The sequence below is a fragment of the Halichoerus grypus genome, chromosome 1 (assembly GCF_964656455.1).
Source record: "Halichoerus grypus chromosome 1, mHalGry1.hap1.1, whole genome shotgun sequence".
Classification (NCBI taxonomy): Eukaryota; Metazoa; Chordata; class Mammalia; order Carnivora; family Phocidae; genus Halichoerus; species Halichoerus grypus.
The window spans coordinates 37,010,992-37,030,889 of NC_135712.1; the positions used below are offsets into that span (position 1 = coordinate 37,010,992).

A 19,898-nucleotide genomic window follows, 5' to 3' on the forward strand; every position below is an offset into this window, starting at 1 on the left:
TATAGACAGAAAACATCATTCAAAATATTCTCTGTAGAAAAGAATCACACCACAACAAAGATATATTTTCAAGATCAAATAGGACAGAGTTGTTAAAAGTTAAAGTTGTCAAATTATAGGGTTCTAAATAATTATTTACTCTCATTAAATAAGCAAAAATCATTCAGATAGTTATCACATATTGCCAATAAGTTAAAAATGCATGAAAGAATAATGCAGATGAACTGAGTGGCCAACATGTTTATTTGAAATGTTTTTAACATACAGACAATAGTTCATCACTTGATTATCTTTTTTTTATTTTACTAGATAATGATTTAAAGCTACAGCATGGGTCTGTGACTTGATTCTCACAGATTATATAGTTTACATACAGAAATTTCTTTTGGTGATAGGATCTCCTCTTAGATGTCACACTGGTTATATTTACTTTTATAAGCACACATTTAGCCTAATAAACAACTTGTGAAAACTATTTAAAACCTATTGCTTTATCTAATAATAACTAGTTTATGTACTTTACAAGCATACTTATGCATCCATCATTCTTCATTTCAACATCATTTCTTCTGCCTCTAGTTTATGTGTTATAATCACCTTGGTCATAATCGATATCACTGACCTATAAAACATACTACCTACACTTGAGAGGATAAAATCAAGATGTATAAAGAAATCCAATTGCTATTTTAATTGCTAAGGACCAGATAAAAATGAAAATTGCTTGTATTCAATCATTCTAGTGAAAATCTACTTGGTTTTCTTTTTTTAAAGATATAATTTAGATTTAATTTAAAGATTGTTAAGAAATGGCTTTTCATCTAATAGAGCTCTGTGCTCATACATTATCTCTACATGCATAAATATTCTCCATATTGCTTAGAATGTTTTTCACAATCTTCAGTGTGTTGTCAAGTTTAAACTTAGGCTCGGAAGTGGGAATATATAGGGTATGTGTTTGTGATATTGTGGAGACAGACTATTTTGAAAAGATCAAGATTAAGCAGTGACACAAAGTTACTACAAAGTTTTGGCACATAATGGATATTGAATAAGTACTCCAGTGAAATAATAAATAGACTTTAAGAACATTCAAGATTGTACATTTTATAGATTTTAATGACATTAATCTTACTATAATAACAGCAAATATAGCAACATTCATTTTAACAATAGTTTAACAATAAAACAGCTATATAATTATTTCTTAAGAATAGTCTTTAATTACTGTTTAGTTCTATTTATCTTGTAATATTTCATACTATATTTACATTTCCAGAGACTAAATTGTCTTCAATCTATACAAACATTAGAATTTTTAGAAAAAGTTCTTCCAGAAAGTACTGCCAGTAAGAGGAAATATTTTATATAGAAAGACAAAGAGTAATTAATATATTTTCTTTATATATCCAATTACATTTTTAAAAATGTGATTGTGGTAATAACACTTAACAAGAGATTTACCTTCTTAACCTTTCAAGTATACAATATAGTATTGCTATTTATAGGCAAAATGTACAGCAGATCTCTAAAATTCATTCATCTTGCATAGCTAAAATTTTGTATCTGTTGATTAGCAACTCCCCATTTCCTCTCCCCCAAGCCCCTGGAAACTACAATTCTCTTTGCTTCCATAAGTCTACCTATTTCAGATACCTCATATAAATGGATTCATGCAATATATGTCCTTCTGTATCTGGCTTATTCAATAAAATAATGCCCCACAGGATCATCCATGTTGTTACTTACTGCAGAATTTCCTTCTTCTTAAGGTCAAATAATATTCTATTTTAAGTAGTTTCTTCTTCTGTAGTCACTCATCAATGGACATTCAACTGTTTCCATATTTGTCTATTACAAATACTGCTGCCTGAATATGATACTGCTAATATCTCTTCAAGATACTGATTTCAATTGTTTCATTTATTTATTATCATTTTATTTTATTGTTTACCATGTCTTTTATTTGTTGTATTCTGATTCTTTGATATATAGTGCCTTGCCATTGGTATTTTGATAGGGATTGTACTGAATCTATAGATTGCTGATTTCAATTGTTTTAGATAAATACCCTGAAGTAAAATTGCTGGATCATATGGTAGTTCTATTTTTTAATTTTTTGAGGAACTTCCATACTGGTTTCTATAATGGCTGCACCATTTTACATTCTTACCAACAGTGCAACAAGGTTTATAATTTCTTCACAATTTGGCCTATACATGTAGTTTTTGGTTTTGGTTTTGGTTTTGGGTTTTTTCTTTTCTTTCTTTTTTCCCTTCCTTCCTTCCTTCCTTCCTTCCTTCCTTCCTTCCTTCCTTCCTTCCTTCCTTCCTTCCTTCCTTCCTTCCTTTTTCTTTCTTTCTTTCTTTCTTCTTTCTTTTTTATAGTTGCCAACCTCACCAGTGTGAGGTTATATCTCATTATGGTTATGACTTCATTTCCCTGATGAATAGAGACACTGAGTATCTTTTCATATATCTATTGGCCATTTATATGTCCCTGCAGAAATATCTATTAAAGTTCTTAGCCCATTTTGTAGTCAGGTTATTTGAGTTATTTTGCCACTGAGTTGTAGTAGATCCTTATATATTTTGGGGATTCATCCCTATTAGATATATGGCTTACAAATATTTTTTCCCATTTTGTAGGTTGCTGTTTCACTCTATTGATTTGTTGCTTTATTGTGCAAGAACTTTTTAGTTTGATGTCACACTTATCTATTTTTGTTTTTCTTGCCTGTGCTTTTGGTGTCATAGTAAAGATAACATTACCAAGACCAATGTCATGAATCTTTTCCCCTATTTTTCTTCTAGGAGATTTAGTTTCAGGTCTTACCTGAAATGTTTAAATCTTTAATACATTTTGAGTTGATATTGTTTGTATGGTGTAAAATAAGGGTCAAATATCATTCTTTTGCATGTGGATAAACATTTTATTAATATTTGTGGAAAATACTATCTTTCCCCATTGTGTGCTTTTAGCATCCTATTGTAGATCTCTTGACTATATATGAATGGGTTGATTCCTGGACTTCCTTATTCTGTTGTATTGATATTATGTCTATTTTTATGCCAGTATCACACCATTTCATATACTGTAGCTTTGTAATATAGTTTGAAATCAGGAAGTGCAATGCCTTTAGTTTTGTTCTTTTTCAAGACTATTTTGGCTTTTTGGGGTCTCCTGTGGTTCCATATGAATTTTAGGACTTTTTTCTAGTACTGTAAAAAAATGCCGTTGGGATTTTATAGAAGTTGCATTGAATCTATAGATTGCATTTAATAGTTATTTGAATTATTATTTTTATAATCTTTGGGTAAATACCTAGTCGTGCAATTGCTGGATCACACAGTGGTCCTATTTTTAATTTTCTGAGGAACCTCCATACTGTTTTCCTGAGTGGCTGCACCAGTTTGCAATCCCACCAGCAGTGCAAGAGGGTTTCCATTCTCCACATCCTCACCAACACCTGTCATTTCTTCTGTTGTTGATTTTAGCCATTCTGACAGGTGTGAAGTGATATCTCATTGTAGTTTTGATTTGTATTTCCTGATGATGAGTGATGTTGAACATCTTTTCATTTGTCTATTGGCCATCTGTATGTTTTCTTCAGAAAAATGTGTATTCAAGTCTTCTGCCTTTTTGTTAATGGGACTATTTGTTTTTTAGGTGTTGAGTTTTATAACTTCTTTATGAATTTTTTATACTAACCTTTCACCAACTATGTGATTTGCAAATATCTTCTCCATTCCATAGACTGCCTTTTAGTTATGTTGATTGTTTCCTTCACTGTGCAGAAGCTTTTTATCTTCTTTATTATGAAGTCCCACTAGTTCATTTTTACTGTTGCTCCCTTTGTCTCAGGACACATAGCTAGAAAGAAGTTGCTGTGGCCCATGTCAAGAGGTTATTGCCTTTGTTCTCCTCTAGAGTTTTTATGGTTTCAGGTCTCACATTTAGGTCTTTAATCCACTTTGAATTTATTTTTGTGTTTGGTATAAGAAAGTGGTCCAGTTTCATTCATTTGCATATTGCTGTTCAGTTTTCCCAACACCATTTGTTGAAGAGACTGTCTTTTTCCCATTGGATAGTCTTTCCTGCTTTGTCAAAGATTAATTGGACATCTAGTTTTTGGTTCATTTCTGGGTTTTCTATTCTGATCTATTGATCTATGTGTTTATTTTTGTGCCAGTACCACCCTGTTTTGAATTGATCACACACTGGGTCACAAATCAGGTCTCAACCAATGCCAAAAGATTGGGATTATTCCCTGCATATTTTCAGACCACAGTGCTTTGGAATTTGAACTCAATCACATGAGGAAATTTGGAAATAACTCAAACACTTGAAGGCTAAAGAGCATCCTGCTAAAGAATGAATGGGTCAACTAGGAAATTAAAGAACTTAAAAAATTCATGGAAACTAATAAAAATGAAAATCCAGCTGTTCAGAACCTTTGGGATACAGCAAAGGTGGTCCTAAGAGGGAATTACATAGCAATAAAAGTCTCTCTCAAAAAATTAGAAAAGTCTCAAATACACTAAATAACCTTACACCTAAGGAGCTGAAGAAAGAACAGCAAATAAAGACTAAACCCAGCAGGAGAAGAGAAATAATAAAGATTAGAGCAGAAATCAATGAAATTGAAACCAGAAGAACAGTAGAACAGATCAATGAAACTAGAAGCTGGGTCTTTGAAAGAATTAATAATATTAATAAATCAGGAGGCAGACTTATCAAAAGAAAAGACAAAGGACCTAAATTAATAAAATCATGAATGAAAGAGGAGAGATCATGACCAACATCAAGGAAATACAAACAATTTTAAGAACATATTATGAGCACCTATATGTCAACAAATTAGGCAATCTGGAAGAAATGGGTGCATTCCCTGAGATGTATAAACCACCAAAACTGAAACAGGAAGAAATAGAAAACGTGAACAGACCCATAACAGCAAGGAAATTGAAGCAGTAATCAAAAATCTCCTGACAAACAAGTCAAGGGCCCAATGGCTTCCCAAGGTATTCTACCAAACATTTAAAGAAGAATTAATACCTATTCTTCTGAAGCTGTTTCAAAAAATAGAAATGGAAGGAAAACTTCCAAACTCATTCTATGAGGCCAGCATTGCCTTGATCCCAAAACCACACAAAGACCCCATCAAAAATGAGAATTACAGACCATTATCCCTCATGAACATTGATGAAAAAATTCTCACCAAGACACTAGCCAATAGGATCCAACAGTACATAAAATGGATTATTCACCATTACCAAGTGGGATTTAATCCTGGGCTGCAAGGGTGGTTCAACATTCACAAATCCATCAGTGTGATACATCACATTAATAAAAGAAAAGACAAGAACCATATGATCATCTCAATTGATGCAGAAAAAGCATTTGACAAAGTACAGCATCCTTTCTTGATTAAAACTCTCCACAGTGTAGGGATAGAGGGGACATACCTCATATCATAAAAGCCATCTATGAAAAACCCACAGCGAATATCATTCTCAATGGGGAAAAACTGAGAACTTTTCTTCTAAGGTCATTTTGGATACTAATCCTTCATCAAAGGGGACAGGGATACCCACTCCCACCACTGTTGTTCAACATGGTACTACTAGAAGTCTTAGCCTCAGCAATCAGACAACAAAAAGAAATAAAAGGCATTCAAATTAGCAAAGAAAAAGTCAAACTCTCATTCTTCGCAGATGATATGATACTTTATGCAGAAAACCCAAAAGACTCCACCCCAAAATTGCTAGAATTCATACAGGAATTCAGCAATGTGGCAGGATATAAAAACAATGCACAGAAATCAGTTGCATTTCTATACACCAACAATGAGCCAGAAGAAAGAGAAATTAAGAAGTTCATCCCATTTATAATTGTACCAAAAGCCATAAAAAACCTAGGAATAAACCTGACCAAAGAGGTAAAAGATCTGTACTCTAAAAACTACAGAACACTTATGAAAGAAATTGAGGAAGACACAAACAAATGGAATGACATTCCATGATCATGGATTAGAAGAATAAATATTGTTAAAATGCCCATGCTACCCAGAGCAATCTATACATTCAATCCAATCCCTACCAAAATACCATTGACATTTTTCACAGAGCTGGAATAAATAATCCTAAAATTTTCATGGGATCAGAAAAAAACCCCAAATAGCAAGAGGAATATTGAAAAAGAAAACCAAAGCTGGTGGCATCACAATTCCAGACTTCAAGCTATATTACAAAGCTGTAATCATCAAGACAGTATGGTACTGGCACAAACACAGATGCATAGATCAATGGAACAGAATAGAGAACCCAGAAATGGACCCTCAACTCTATTATCAACTAATCTTCGACAAAGCAGGAAAGAATAGCCAATGGAAAAAGCACAGTCTCTTTAATAAATGGTGCTGGGAAAATTGGACAGCCACATGCAGGAGTATGAAACGGGGCCTTTTTCTTATACCATACACAAAGATAAACTCAAAATGGATGAAAAACCTAAATGTGAGACAGAAATTCTCAAAATCTTAGAGAAGAGCTTTCTGCCCATAGATGCCACAGAGTAAGCATCGTTAAAGTCTCCCCTCCCACCGCCATCATGTCTAAGTCAGAGTCTCCCAAAGAGCCTGAACAGCTGCAGAAGCTCTTCATCGGAGGTTTGAGCTTTGAAACAAGCAATGAGAGTCTGGGGAGCCATTTTGAACAATGCAGAATGCTTACAGACTGTGTGGTAATGAGAGATCCAAACACCAAGTGCTCCAGAGGCTTTGAGTTTGTCACATATGCCACTGTGGAGGAGGTGGATGCAACCATGAATGCAAGGTCACACAAGGTGGCTGGAAGAGTTGTGGAACCAAAGAGGGCTGTCTCAAGAGAAGATTCTCAAAGACCTGGTGCCCACTTAACTGTGAAAAAGATTTTTGTTGGTGGCATTAAAGAAGACACTGAAGAACATCATCTAAGAGATTATTTTGAACAGTATGGGAAAATTGAAGTGATAGAGATCATGACTGACTGAGGCAGTGGCAAAAAGAGAGGTTTTGCTTTTGTAACATTTGATGACCATGACTCTGTAGACAAGATTGTCATTCAAAAATACCGTACTGTGAATGGCCACAACTGTGAAGTAAGGAAAGCCCTATCTAAGCAAGAGATGGCTAGCACTTCATCCAGCCAAAGAGGTCGAAGTGGTTCTGGAATCTTTGGTGGTGGTCGTGGAGGTGGTTTTGGTGGGAATGACAACTTTGGTCGTGGACGGAACTTCAGTGGTCGAGGTGGCTTTGGTGGCAGTCGAGGTGGTGGTGGATATGGTGGCAGTGGGGATGGCTATAATGGATTTGGTAATGATGGAAGCAACTTTGGAGGTGGCAGAAGCTATAATGATTTTGGCAATTACAACAACCAATCCTCAAATTTTGGACCCATGAAAGGAGGAAATTTTGGAGGCAGAAGCTCTGGCCCCTATGGTGGTGGAGGCCAATACTTTGCCAAACCACGAAACCAAGGTGGCTGTGGTGGTTCCAGCAGCAGCAGTAGCTATGGCAGTGGCAGAAGGTTTTAATTACTGCCAGGAAACAAACCTGAGCGGGAGAGGAGAGCCAGAGAAGTGACAGGGAAGCTACAGGTTACAGCAGATTTGTGAACTCAGCCAAGCACAGTGGTGGCAGGGCCTAGGTGCTACAAAGAAGACATGTTTTAGACAATATTCATGTGTATGGGCAAAACCTCAAGGACTGTATTTGTGACTAATTGTATAACAGGTTATTTTAGTTTCTGTTCTGTGGAAACTGTAAAGCATTCCAACAAAGGGTTTTAATGTATTTTTTTTTTTTTTTTGCACCCATGCTGTTGATTGCTAAATGTAATAGTCTGATCATGATGCTGAATAAATGTGTCTTAAAAAAAAAAAAAAAATCTTAGAGAAGAACACAGGCAACAACCTCTTTGACCTTGGCCACAGCAACTTCTTGCTAGATACACCTCTAAAGGCAAGGGAAACAAAAGCAAAAATGAACTATTGGGACTTCATCAAGATAAAAAGCTTTTGCACAGCAAAGGAAGCAGTCAACAAAACCAAAAGACAACCAACAGCATGGAGAAGATATTTGCAAATGACATATCAGATAAATGGCTAGTATCCAAGATCTGTAAAGAACGTCTCAAACTCAACACCCAAAAAACAAATAACCCAGTCAAGTAATGGGCAGAAAACATGAACAGACATTTCTCCAAAGAAGACATACAAATGGCCCACAGACACATGAAAAAATGCTCAACATCACTTGGCATCAGGTAAATACAAATCAAAACCACAATGAGATACCACCTCATACCAATCAGAATGGCAATAATTAACAAGACAGGAAACAACAAATGTTGGCAAGGATGCGGAGAAAGGAGAACCCTCTTACACTGTTGGTGGGAATGCAAGCTGGTGCAGCCACTCTGGGAAACACTATGGAGGTTCCTCAGGATGTTGAAAATAGAGCTACCCTATGATGCAGCAATTGCACTACTGCATATTTACCCCAAAGATACAAATGCAGTGATCCAAAGGGGTACCTGCACCCCAATGATCATGGTAGCAATGTCCACAATAGCCAAACTGTGGAAAGAGCCAAGATGTCCATCAACAGACGAATGGATAAAGATGTGGTATATATATACAATGGAAATTTACTCAGCCTTCAGAAAGGATGAATATTTACCATTTGCATTGACATGGATGGAACAGTAGGGTATCATGCTGAGTGATATAAATCATTCAGTTAAAGACAATTATCATATGATTTCACTCATATGTGGAATATAGGAAACAGCACAGAAGATCATAGGGGAAGGGAAGAAAAACTGAATGGGAAGTCATCAAAGAAGGAGAAAAATCATGAGAGACTCTTAACTATAGGAAACAAACTGAGGATTGCCGGAAGGGAGATGGGTGGGAGATGGGGTAACTGGGTGATGGGCATTAAGGAGGGCTCATGATGTGGTGAGCACTGGTTGTTACACGCAACTGATAAATTGTTAAACACTGCATCTGGGACTAATGATGTACTATAGGTTGGCTAATTGAATTTAAATAAATAAATAAAAAATAACAGTGGTGAGAGTGGACAGCACTGTTTTGTTCATGACTCTAGAGGAAAAGCTCTCAGTTTTTCCCCATTGAGGATGATATTAGCTGTGGGTTTTTCATATATAACCTTTATTATATAAGGTATATTCTCTCTAAACCTACTTTGTTGAGAGTTTTTATCATGAAGGGATGTTATACTTTGTGAAATGACTTTTCTGCATCAGTTGTTCTTACACTTTCTTTTATTAATATGGTGTATATATTGATTGATTTGCAAATATTGAACCACTCTTGCAACCCAGGAATAAACCCCACTTGATTGTGGCAAATGATTTTTTTCATGTATCTTTGGATTTCATTTGCTAGTATTTTGTTGAAAATTTTTGCATCCCTGTTCATGAGGGATATTGGCCTATAGTTCTCTTTTTTAGTGGTATCTTTATCTGGTTTTCAAATAAGGTTAATTCTGGCCTCATAGAATGAATCTGAAAGTTTTCCTTCCTTTTCTTTTTTTTGGAACAGTTTGAGAAGAATAAGTATTAACTCTTCTATAAGTGGTTGGTAGAATTCACCTGTGATGCCATCTGACCATGGACTTCTGTTTGTTGGAAGTTTTTTTACTACTAATTCAATTTCCTTGTTGGTTATCAATCTGTTCAGGTTTTCTATTTCTTCCTGTTTTAGTTTCTGTAGTTTATATATTTCTAGGAATTTATCCACTTCTTCCAGGTTGTCCAATTTGTTGGCATATAGTTTTTCTTCATATGTGATTGCTTGTGTTTCTGTGATTGTTGGTTGTTATTTCTCCTTTCTCATTTGTGATTTTATTTATTTGCTCCTTTATCTTTTCTTTTTGATAAGTCTGGCTGGAGGTTTATCAATTTTATTAATTTTTCCAAAGAACCGTCTCCTGGTTTCATAGATCCGTTCTATTGTTTTTTAGGTTCTTTATCATTTATTTCTGCTCTAATCTTTATTATTGCCTTCCTTGTGTTGGCTTTAGGCTTCATCTGTTGTTTTTTGTTTGTTTGTTTGTTTGTTTTGTTTTTCTAGCTTCTTTAGGTATAAGGTTAGGTTGTTTGATATTTTTCTTGCTTCTTGAGGTAGGCCTGTAATGCCATATACTTCACTCTTAGGAAGGGAGCTTTTGCTGCCTTTGCAGCATCCAAAGGATTCATACTGTTGTGTTTTCATTTTCATTTGTTTCCATGTATTTTTTTATTTCTTCTTTGATTTCCTGGTTGAACCATTCATTGTTTAGTAGCATGTTGTTTAACCTCAATGTATTCGTGGTCATTCCAAATTTTTTTCTTGTGGTTGACTTCAAGTTTCATAGTGTTATTGTCAGAAAGCATGCATGGTATGATCTCAGTCTTTTTGTATTTGGTGAAGCCTGATTTGTGACCCAGTATGTGATCTGTTCTGGAGAATGTCCCATGTGCACTTAAAAAGAATGTGTATTCTGCTGTTTTAGGATGAAATGTTCTGAATATATCTGTTAAGTACATCTGGTCCAGTGTGTCATTCAAAGCCATTGTTTCCTTACTGATTTTCTGTTTAGATGATCTGTCCTTTGATGTAAGGGAGGTGTTAAATTCTCCTACTATTATTGTATTATTATCAATTAGTTCCTTTATGTTTGTTATTAATTGCTTTATATATTTGGGTGCTCCTATGTTGGGTGCATATTTTCAATTGTTAGATCTTGTTGGATTGTCCCCTTTATTATGATATAGTGCCCTCTTCATCTCTTGTTACAGTCTTTGCTTTAAAGTCGTTTGTCCAATATATGTATTACTACTCTAGCTTTCTTTTGACATCTATTTGCATGACAAGTGTTTCTCCATCGCCTCATTTTCAATCTGCAGGTGTCTTTAGGTCTAAAGTGAGTCTCTTGTAGGCAGGATATTGATGGGTCTTATTTTTTTTTTTTTTATCCATTCTGAAACCCTGTCTTTTGATTGGAGCATTTAGTCCATTTACATTCAAAGTAATTATTGATAGAAATGTAGTTAGTGTGATTTTATTATTTTTTTTCCATTGTTTCTGGAGATTTTCTCTGATCCTTTCCAGTCTTTGTCATTTTTGGTGTTTCCTTTGCACTAAGAATTCTCTTTAATGTTTCTTGCAGGGTTGGTTTAGTGGTCACAAATTCCTTTAGTTTTTGTTTGTCTGGGAAACTCTTTATCTCTCCTTCTGTTATGAATGATAGCCTTGCTGGATAGAGTATTCTTGGCTACAGATTTTTCCCATTCAGCACTTTGACTACATTGTGCTAGTCTCTTTTGACTTGCCAAGTTTCTGTGGAGAAATCTGAAGCTAGGCTTATGGGTCTTTACTTGTAAGTTAGGGACTTCTTTTGTCTTAATGCTTTTAAGATTTTTTATCCATAAACTTTTTAAATTTAATTACAGTATGTCTCGTGTTGGCATGCTTTGTTGATTTTGACAGGAGTTCTCTGTGCCTCCTGGATCTGGATGTCTCCTTCCTCAGATTAGGGAAGTTTTTAGCTATCATTTCCTCAAATAAATTTTCTGCCTCTTTTATCTCTCTTCTTCTGGGACTCCTATAATACAAGTGTTAATTACATTTGATGGAGTCACTGAGTTCCCTAAGTCTCTTCTCAAGTTCCATAATTCTTCTTTCTCTCTTTTGTTCAGCTTCATTATTTTCCATTATTTCGTCTTCTAGATCACTAATTTATTCCTCTGCTTTTTTCAGCTTGCTGTTCTTGCATCAAGCCTGTTACTATCTCATTTATCACATTCTTCATCTCTGAATGATTCTTTTTTAACACTTGTATCTCTGTGGTAGGGGTCCCCCTGATGTCTTCTACTCTTTCTCAAGCCTGGTGAATATCCTTATGATTGTTCTGTTTTGCTTAGATCTTGGCTGTGGCCTTATCTTGTTCCTTATTTGTGGTATATTCCTCTATCTTGGCATTTTGTCTAAGTCTACCTTCTTCTGTGTATTAGAAAAGCCAGTTATGTCTCCTGCTGCTGAAAGTAATGGGTTTATATATTAGGTCATGTAGTGCCCAGAGGCTGGCACTTCAGGGAGTGTCTCTGGTTGTGATGCATTGTCTCTGTTGTTGTGTTTTGGCTGCTCTGTTCTGGAGAGCAGGTCAGTCATCTGCAGAGGCTCTCCTTGCCTGCTGTGGTTGGTCCTTGGCCTGAATATGGTGAGTCTTAACTGGGTGTGCTCTGGTCTAACTGTGAAATGAGACCGATACCATTTCCAGGAGACTGAAGCCCTACAGAAATCTGGTCAGGAGATATGGTGTGGGCAGGACTGTCTGGGAGAGGGGTGTGCTGCATTGGGACTGAAGGAATATTGACTAAGAGGGCCAGTCCTGCCACAGCATAGGGGCATGAGGTTTGGTGTAAGCAAGTTAGGCAGTTAGTGTAGATGCTGTGCCTCTTCCTGCAGGTGGTTCTATGTTTATGTTGAGGGAAGGGGTGGGAAATGGCACAGTCTAGCTCCTTAGTTCCCAGAGAGGTGTCTGCTTGAACTTTGCCTCTTAGGGAAGCACTCCAAGAAGATTGAATAATCTCCCTGCTGTGTGCCTCAGGTGTTTTTGAGATCTTTGCTTCTATGCTTTCTGTTGTTGGGTTGTTTGCCTGCCTTCTCTCCAGGAGTAGGGCAGTGCCCTCAGGGCTCTATCCCAGCCAAGCCCATTGACCTTTAAAACTACAGGCTTTAGGCCCTGCTGGTTTCAAGAATTCACAAAATTTAGCTGCTCTAGTTTTCCAAACTACTTCCAGGAAATGATCTTTTTGTGCATTCCCCTGTGTGCTCCTCTCTCTCACCCTTCTCCATGACCATGGCTCCCTCCCTCCACAACACCTGTGATCTGCTTCTTCCCTAAACCACATCTCCATACTTCCTACCTTCTTTGATGTGGAGTTTGTTCTTTCAGTCTTCAGGTCAATTTCTGGGTATTTAGGATGATCTGATAGTTCTCCAGTTGTGTTCATGGGACAAGACAAGCCTAGGGTCTTCCTACCCAGTCACTATCTTCCCTATCTGTGGTGTACCATATTGATTTTTCAAATGTTGAACTATCATTGTATCCTAGAAATAAAAGCCATTTGGCCATGGTGATGAGGGAGTAGAAGACTAAGGACAAAGCATAAGCTGACACCCTGCAACTCCACCCCCACCAATCCTGGGTGGCATATATGTGATATTCCTCCAGGAAGCTCCCAACTGTCTTAATGTTAATGTCTTCCTAGAGGGAAAAACAACCTTAACTTGAAAATGGCAAGGCCTCCAGTATCTTGTGAGTCTTCTTTAACATATGAAAATCCTTTTGAAACCTCCCTTTTCCTCACCTCCCCCAACTCCGAAGTATATAATCAGTCACCCCTCACAACCCCAGTGCAGCAGCTCCTTCTGCCCACAGGTCCTGTCTCCATGCTTCAATAAAACCACCTTTTTGTGCCAAAGATGTCTCAAGAATTCTTTTGGTTGTAAGCTCTGGACCTCACCCCAACAAACCTCACCTATATTCTAAAAACCCATCATAGGGGCACCTGGGTGGCTCAGTCGTTAAGCGACTGCCTTTGGCTCAGGTCATGATCCCAGGGTCCTGGGATCGAGCCCCACACCGGGCTCTCTGCTCCGCGGGAAGCCTGCTTCTCCCTCTCCCACTCCCCCTGCTTGTGTTCCCTCTCTCGCTGTGGGTCTCTGTCTGTCAAATAAATAAATAAAATCTTTAAAAAATAAATAAATAAATAAATAAAAATAAAAACCCATCATAGGTACCTGATCTTTTTAATATGTTGGATTCATTTTACTAGCATTTTGTTGAGGATTTTTACATCTCTGTTCACCAGAGATATTGTCCTGTAGTTTTCTTTTCTTGTGGTGTCTTTATCTGTCTTTGGTATCCAAGTAATGTTGGCCTTATAAAATGAGTTTAGTAGTAGTCTCCTCGTTTCATTTTTTTTTTAGAGATTTTGAGGATTGGCATTTGTTCTTTAACTTTTTGGTAGAATTCCCCAGTGAAACCTTCAAATCCTGGGATTTTCTTCAATGGGGGTTTTTGATTACTGATTCAACCTTCATATTGGTTATTGGTCTATTCAGATTTTTAATTTCTTTTTCTTCGTTAGTCAGTGTTGATAGTTTTATGTTTCTAGGAACTTATCTATTTTAGGATATCCAGATACCTTGTATATAATTATTCATATACTTTCTTTTGATCCTTTTTATTTCTATAAAATAAAAATTGTGATGTTGTAATGTCTCCTCTTTTATGTATACTTTTCTTTTAGTCTAGCTAAAGGTTTGTTAATTTTATCTTTTCAAAAAATCAACTTTCAGTTTTGTCAAATTTTCTATTATTTATTTCATTTATTTTTGGCTTAATCTTTATTATTTCCCTCCTCCTGATGAGTATTTTTTTTTTTCTAGTTCTTTGAGGTATATAGTTACTTATTTAAGATCCTTCCTCTTTTTTATTGCAGGCATTTATTACTATAAATTACCCTTCTAGTACTGCTTTTGGTGTATTCCATAAGTTTTGGTATGCTGTGTTTTTATTTTCATTTGGCTCAAGTTATTTTCTAATTCCACTTTGATTTCTTCTTTGATGTGTTGGTTGTTTATAAATGTGTTGTTTAATATCTACATATTTGTAAATGTTAAAGTCTTCTTTCTGCTATTAATTTCTAGCTTTATTCTATTGTGTTTGGAGAAGATACTAAGTAGAATTTCAATCTTCTTAAATTGGTTAAGACTTTTGTTTCATTTTTGTGATATAACATGACTCTTACTAGAGAATATTCCATGTGGACTTGAGAATATGTATATTCTGCTGCTGCTGGATTGAATGTTCTTGATCTGTTATATATTTGGTCCATAATGTTAAGTCTGCTGTTTCTTTTTTGATATTCTGTATGGTTGTTCTATTCATTGTTGCAAATGGGATATTGAAGTTTTCTACTTTTATGCACTGCTATTTCTCCCTTCAGATTTGTCAATGTTTGCCTTATATATTTAGGTTCTCTGCTATTGTTTGCATATATAATTGTTATGTCTTCCTGGTCAATTTTCATCATTATACAATATCCTTAATTGTCTCTTGTGACTTATAATCTATTTGGTTTAATTTGTTTAGCTACTTCTGCTCTATTTTGGGTAGCATTTTCATGGAATATCTTTTTATGTCCCTTTACTTCTAGCCTAAGTATGCCTTTAAAACTAAGAGGGGTCTCTTATATATAGCATGTGGATAGATCTTGTTTTGTTTTACTTTAATCCATTCAACCACTCTATGTCTTTTGATTGGTGAGTTACATCCATTTATACTTAAAGTAGTTACTGATAGAAACAAAATTTATTATTGCTTTTTGCTCATTATTTTCTGTTTGTAGTTCTTTTGTCCCTCTTTTCCTCTATTGTTTTTTCTTTTGTGTTTCTCTCTCTCTCTGTATTAAATTGCTTTGATTCCTCCCTCTTTTTAAAAAAAAAAATTTTATTTATTTGAGAGAGAGAGAGAGAGAGCATAGGGGCAGGGGGGAAGGGCAGAGGAAGAGGGAGAAGTAGTCTCCCCACTGAGCAGGGAGTCTGATGCAGGGCTTCATTCCAGGATTCTGGGATCATGACCTGAACCTAAGGCACATGCTTCACCAACTGAGCCACCCATGTACCCTCCTCCCTCTTTTTATTTTATATAACTTTTATGGGTATTTTCTTTGTGGTTTTCATGTTTTACATAAAATATAGTTAAAACAGTCTATTTTAAACTGGTGACAACTTTAGTCACATACAAACTACACTTTTACTCACCCTCTTTATGTTATTGATGCATCAAGACACACCTATTTATATTGTGTATCTTACATTGTGTGCTATCTTGCTGTTTAAATTTCCTCATTTTAGAATGAAAAATTCCCTTTAAAGAAAAATGTATTTGAAGTTTCTTTTTTAAGATTTTATTTATTTATTTATTTATTTATTTATTTATTTATTTATTTATTTATTTTAGAGAGAGAAAGTGCAAGTAGGGAGAGGAGCAGTGGGAGAGGCGGAGAGAGAGAATCTCAAGCAGACTCTGTTGAACAGAACCTGACATGGGGCTTAGATTATGATCTGAGCTGAAATCAAGAGTCAGAAGCTTAACTGATTGAGCTACCCAGGCACCCCACTTTTAGCATTTCTTGTAATGTTGGTAATGGTGATGAATTTTCTCAGTTCTTGTTTATCTTGGAAATTACATATATATATATATATATATTTATGAACATCTCTTTCATTTTTTAAGCAAACTTTTGCTGGCTATAGTATTCTTGGTTGGCAGGTGTTTTTTCTTTCTTGTTTTCTTTTTTTTCCCCTACCTCCCCATCCTCTCTGCCCCCCAGCAATTTCAATATATCACCCTACTCCTTCCTGTTCTGCAAGGTTTCTGCTGGAAAATTTGATAATACTTTTTAGGAGTTTCCTTATATGTGACAATTCACTTTTATCTTGTTTTCAAAATTCCCTATCTTTGACTTTTTACAATTTGATTATAATGTGTCTCAGAATGAATTTATTTGATTTCATCTTACTTGGGGCCCTCTGAACTTCCTGGATCTGGTTTTCCATTTCCTTTGTTAGATTTGGGACATTTTCAACTTACTATTTCTTGATAAACTTTCTGGTCCTTTCTAGGACTCTGCTCCTTCTGGAACTTTCCTAATGCATATATTGATCTTTTTAATGGTGTTCAATAATTCTCTTAAGCTCCTTTCACTCCTTTAAATTCTTTTACTTTTTCCTCCTCTGACTAATTTCAAATGACTTGTCTTCAAGTTTATTGACTCTCTCTTCTGCTTGCTCTAGGCTAATGTTGAACCCTTCTATTAAATTTTTTTTAATTTAGCTATCATATTGTTCAGCTCAAAATTTATTTGGTTCTATTTCAGATTTTCTGCCTGTTGAAATTCTCCCTTTGTTTATTTATTTATTTATTTATTTATTTATTTATTATTCTTATGAGCTCACCAAGCATCTTTATATCTTTATGAGTTATTTTGAATTCTCTGCCAGGTAATTCATAAATCTCCATTTCATTAGGGATGATTTCTGGAGTTTTTGTTTGTTTGTTTGTTTCTTTATTTGTTCAATGTTTCCCTGTTTCTTCATTTTCTTTGACTCTGTGTTGGTACCTACACATTAGGAAAAACAACCACATCTCCATCTTCCTGGACTGGACTTGTACAGGAGAAGATCTTCACCAATCAATCTCATCTGAGCATCTGTAGGCCTCTCATACCTTCATGCCAGTCCAAACTTCTGTCTTTGTTTTTAGTGGGCCCCAGGGATCTAGAGTATGCCAAGTTCCATTGGCACTCTGAGATAGGCAGGGCAGGGCCAATCCCTTGGGTAGCTCCCAGAGAAGTTAGAACACCAAATGCATGGTCCAACTCTTTTCCTCCTCAGAGAGAAGCTGGGCACTGTGACTTATTACCTCCTTACTCTTCAATGAGCCTGAGGTTCCTATGATAAATGTTCCCCCACTAGTTCAAACTGCCACTTTTATCTCTGTAGGCTCTGAAGTCTAGCATATGCCAAGTTTCATCAACTCTCTAAGGCAGGTGAGACAGAAGCCAGTTATTTAGGTAGCATCTCCAGAAGTTGAGATGCTTGATGTGCAGTCCAACTTCTTTCCTCCTCAGTGGGAAGCTAGAAGTTGGGATTTTTTGCTCACTTTCTTTACACTAAGCCAGGGAGAGACGTTATAGGATAATTGCCCACAAGTTAGTTCTAACACCCCTGGAGGTCTGTAGTTTCAAAGGGACTAGGATATACTTAGAGTTATAATCTCTCTGGGATAGATAGGACAGTAAGTCGTCCTTTGGGTAGTACCCAAGAAGATAGAATGCTAGATATTGATTTCAACTTCTTCAGAGAGAAGCTGGCAACTGGGGTTCTATCCCTGGTTATGTACTATGGGTGGGGATTTTGATGAGCTTATGTTTTCTCTTTCCGATGAGTTTTGCTGTTGTGGGTTTTACACTCACTAGGGGTGCAAAAACCTCTTAGGTAGTTTCTGGATTTCTCACAAAGGAACTCACTTCATGTCTTCACATACTGCTATTGAATCAGTGTGTCTGTGGAGAGAAAGGGAAGTTAATTGTTTCCTATCCTTCCGTATTAATGACATCTACAACTATGTAATTATTAAGTGGCAAATTTTTCTGTGGAATTTTTCCACATGAATTTTGATATTCCATAATTAATTAAATAAAAAAATAAAAGTAATTGAAAGCATAGTTTTTTTAGATTTTTCTTAAGTATGTTAGAGTTCAAAATATGCTAATAATACTTTTTTTATTGGCTATTTATACAACCTAGTATATTTTTCTGAGGAGATTCTAAAATAGGACAAGTACTCTGAGTTATGATTATGTTAGTATTAATCTACTCCTTGAATGTCATTCTTTAAATTCTTGAGGTGACAGCTTTTCAGACCGCTGATTTTTTTTCAAAAAATGCATATAGATTAATGAAAAAATTTCCAATGCATTGCTGAGAACACTATTCTTTTTACTACATACTTTTGTTAGATGCGTTGTTCTTGCATGCTAATAAGATGACTTCCAAGAGCCACATCTTTTTTTTTTACTTTTTTATTGTTATGTTAATCACCATACATTACATCATTAGTTTTTAATGTAGTGTTCCATGATTCACTGTTGTGCATAACAACCAGTGCTCCATGCACAGGGTGCCCTCTTTAATACCCATCACCAGGCTAACCCATCCTCCCACCCCCCTCCCATCTAGAACTCTCAGTTTGTTTTTCTGAGTCCATCATCTCTCATGGGTCATCTCCCCCTCCGAATTCCCCCCCTTCATTCTTCCCCTCCTACTATCTTCTTCTTCTTTTTTATTTTCTTAACATATATTGCATTATTTGTTTCAGAGGTACAGATCTGTGATTCAACAGTCTTGCACAATTCACAGCACTCAACATAGCACATACCCTCCCCAATGTCTATCACCCAGTCACCCCATCCCTCCCAACCCACCCCCCACTCCAGCAACCCTCAGTTTGTTCCTGAGATTAAGAATTCCTCATATCAGTGAGGTCATATGATACATATCTTTCTCTGATTGACTTATTTCGCTCAGCATAACACCCTCCAGTTCCATCCATGTCATTGTAAATGGCAAGATCTCATTCCTTTTGATGGCTGCATGATATCCATTGTATATATACACCACATCTTCTTTATCCATTCATCTGTCGATGGACATCTTGGCTCTTTCCATAGTTTGGCTATTGTGGACATTGCTGCTATAAACATTGGGGTGCATGTACCACTTCGGATCCCTACATTTGTATATTTGGGGTAAATACCCAGTAGTGCAATTCCTGGATTGTATGGTAGCTCTATTTTCAACTTTTTGAGGAACCTCCATACTGTTTTCCAGAGTGGTTGCACCAGCTTGCGCTCGCACCAACAGTGTAGGAGGATTCCCCTTTCTCCGCATCCTCGCCAACATCTGTCATTTCCTGAATTAATTTTAGCCATTCTGACTGGTGTGAGGTGGTATCTCATTGACGTTTTGATTTGGATTTCCCTAATGCCGAGCAATGTTGAGCACTTTTTCATGTGTCTGTTGGCCATTTGGATGTCTTCTTTGGAAAAATGTCTGTTCATGTCTTCTGCCCATTTCTTGATTGGATTATATGTTCTTTGGGTGTTGAGTTTGATAAGTTCTTTATAGATTTTGGATACTAGCCCTTTATTTAATATGTCTTTTGCAAATATCTTCTCCCATTCTGTCTGTTGTCTTTCAGTTTTGTTGAC

General features: G+C 36.1%; 1 long non-coding RNA gene and 1 pseudogene across 1 annotated transcript in view; one reads left to right on the forward strand and one right to left on the reverse strand.

Annotated features, from left to right (window-relative positions):
* The window catches only part of LOC144379732 (uncharacterized), a 393,863-nt gene that overhangs the window by 250,594 nt on the left and 123,371 nt on the right, over positions 1–19,898 (reverse strand). The gene's annotated exons all lie outside the window — the stretch shown is intronic.
* Positions 6,613–7,665, forward strand: LOC118544699 (heterogeneous nuclear ribonucleoprotein A1-like; annotated as a pseudogene).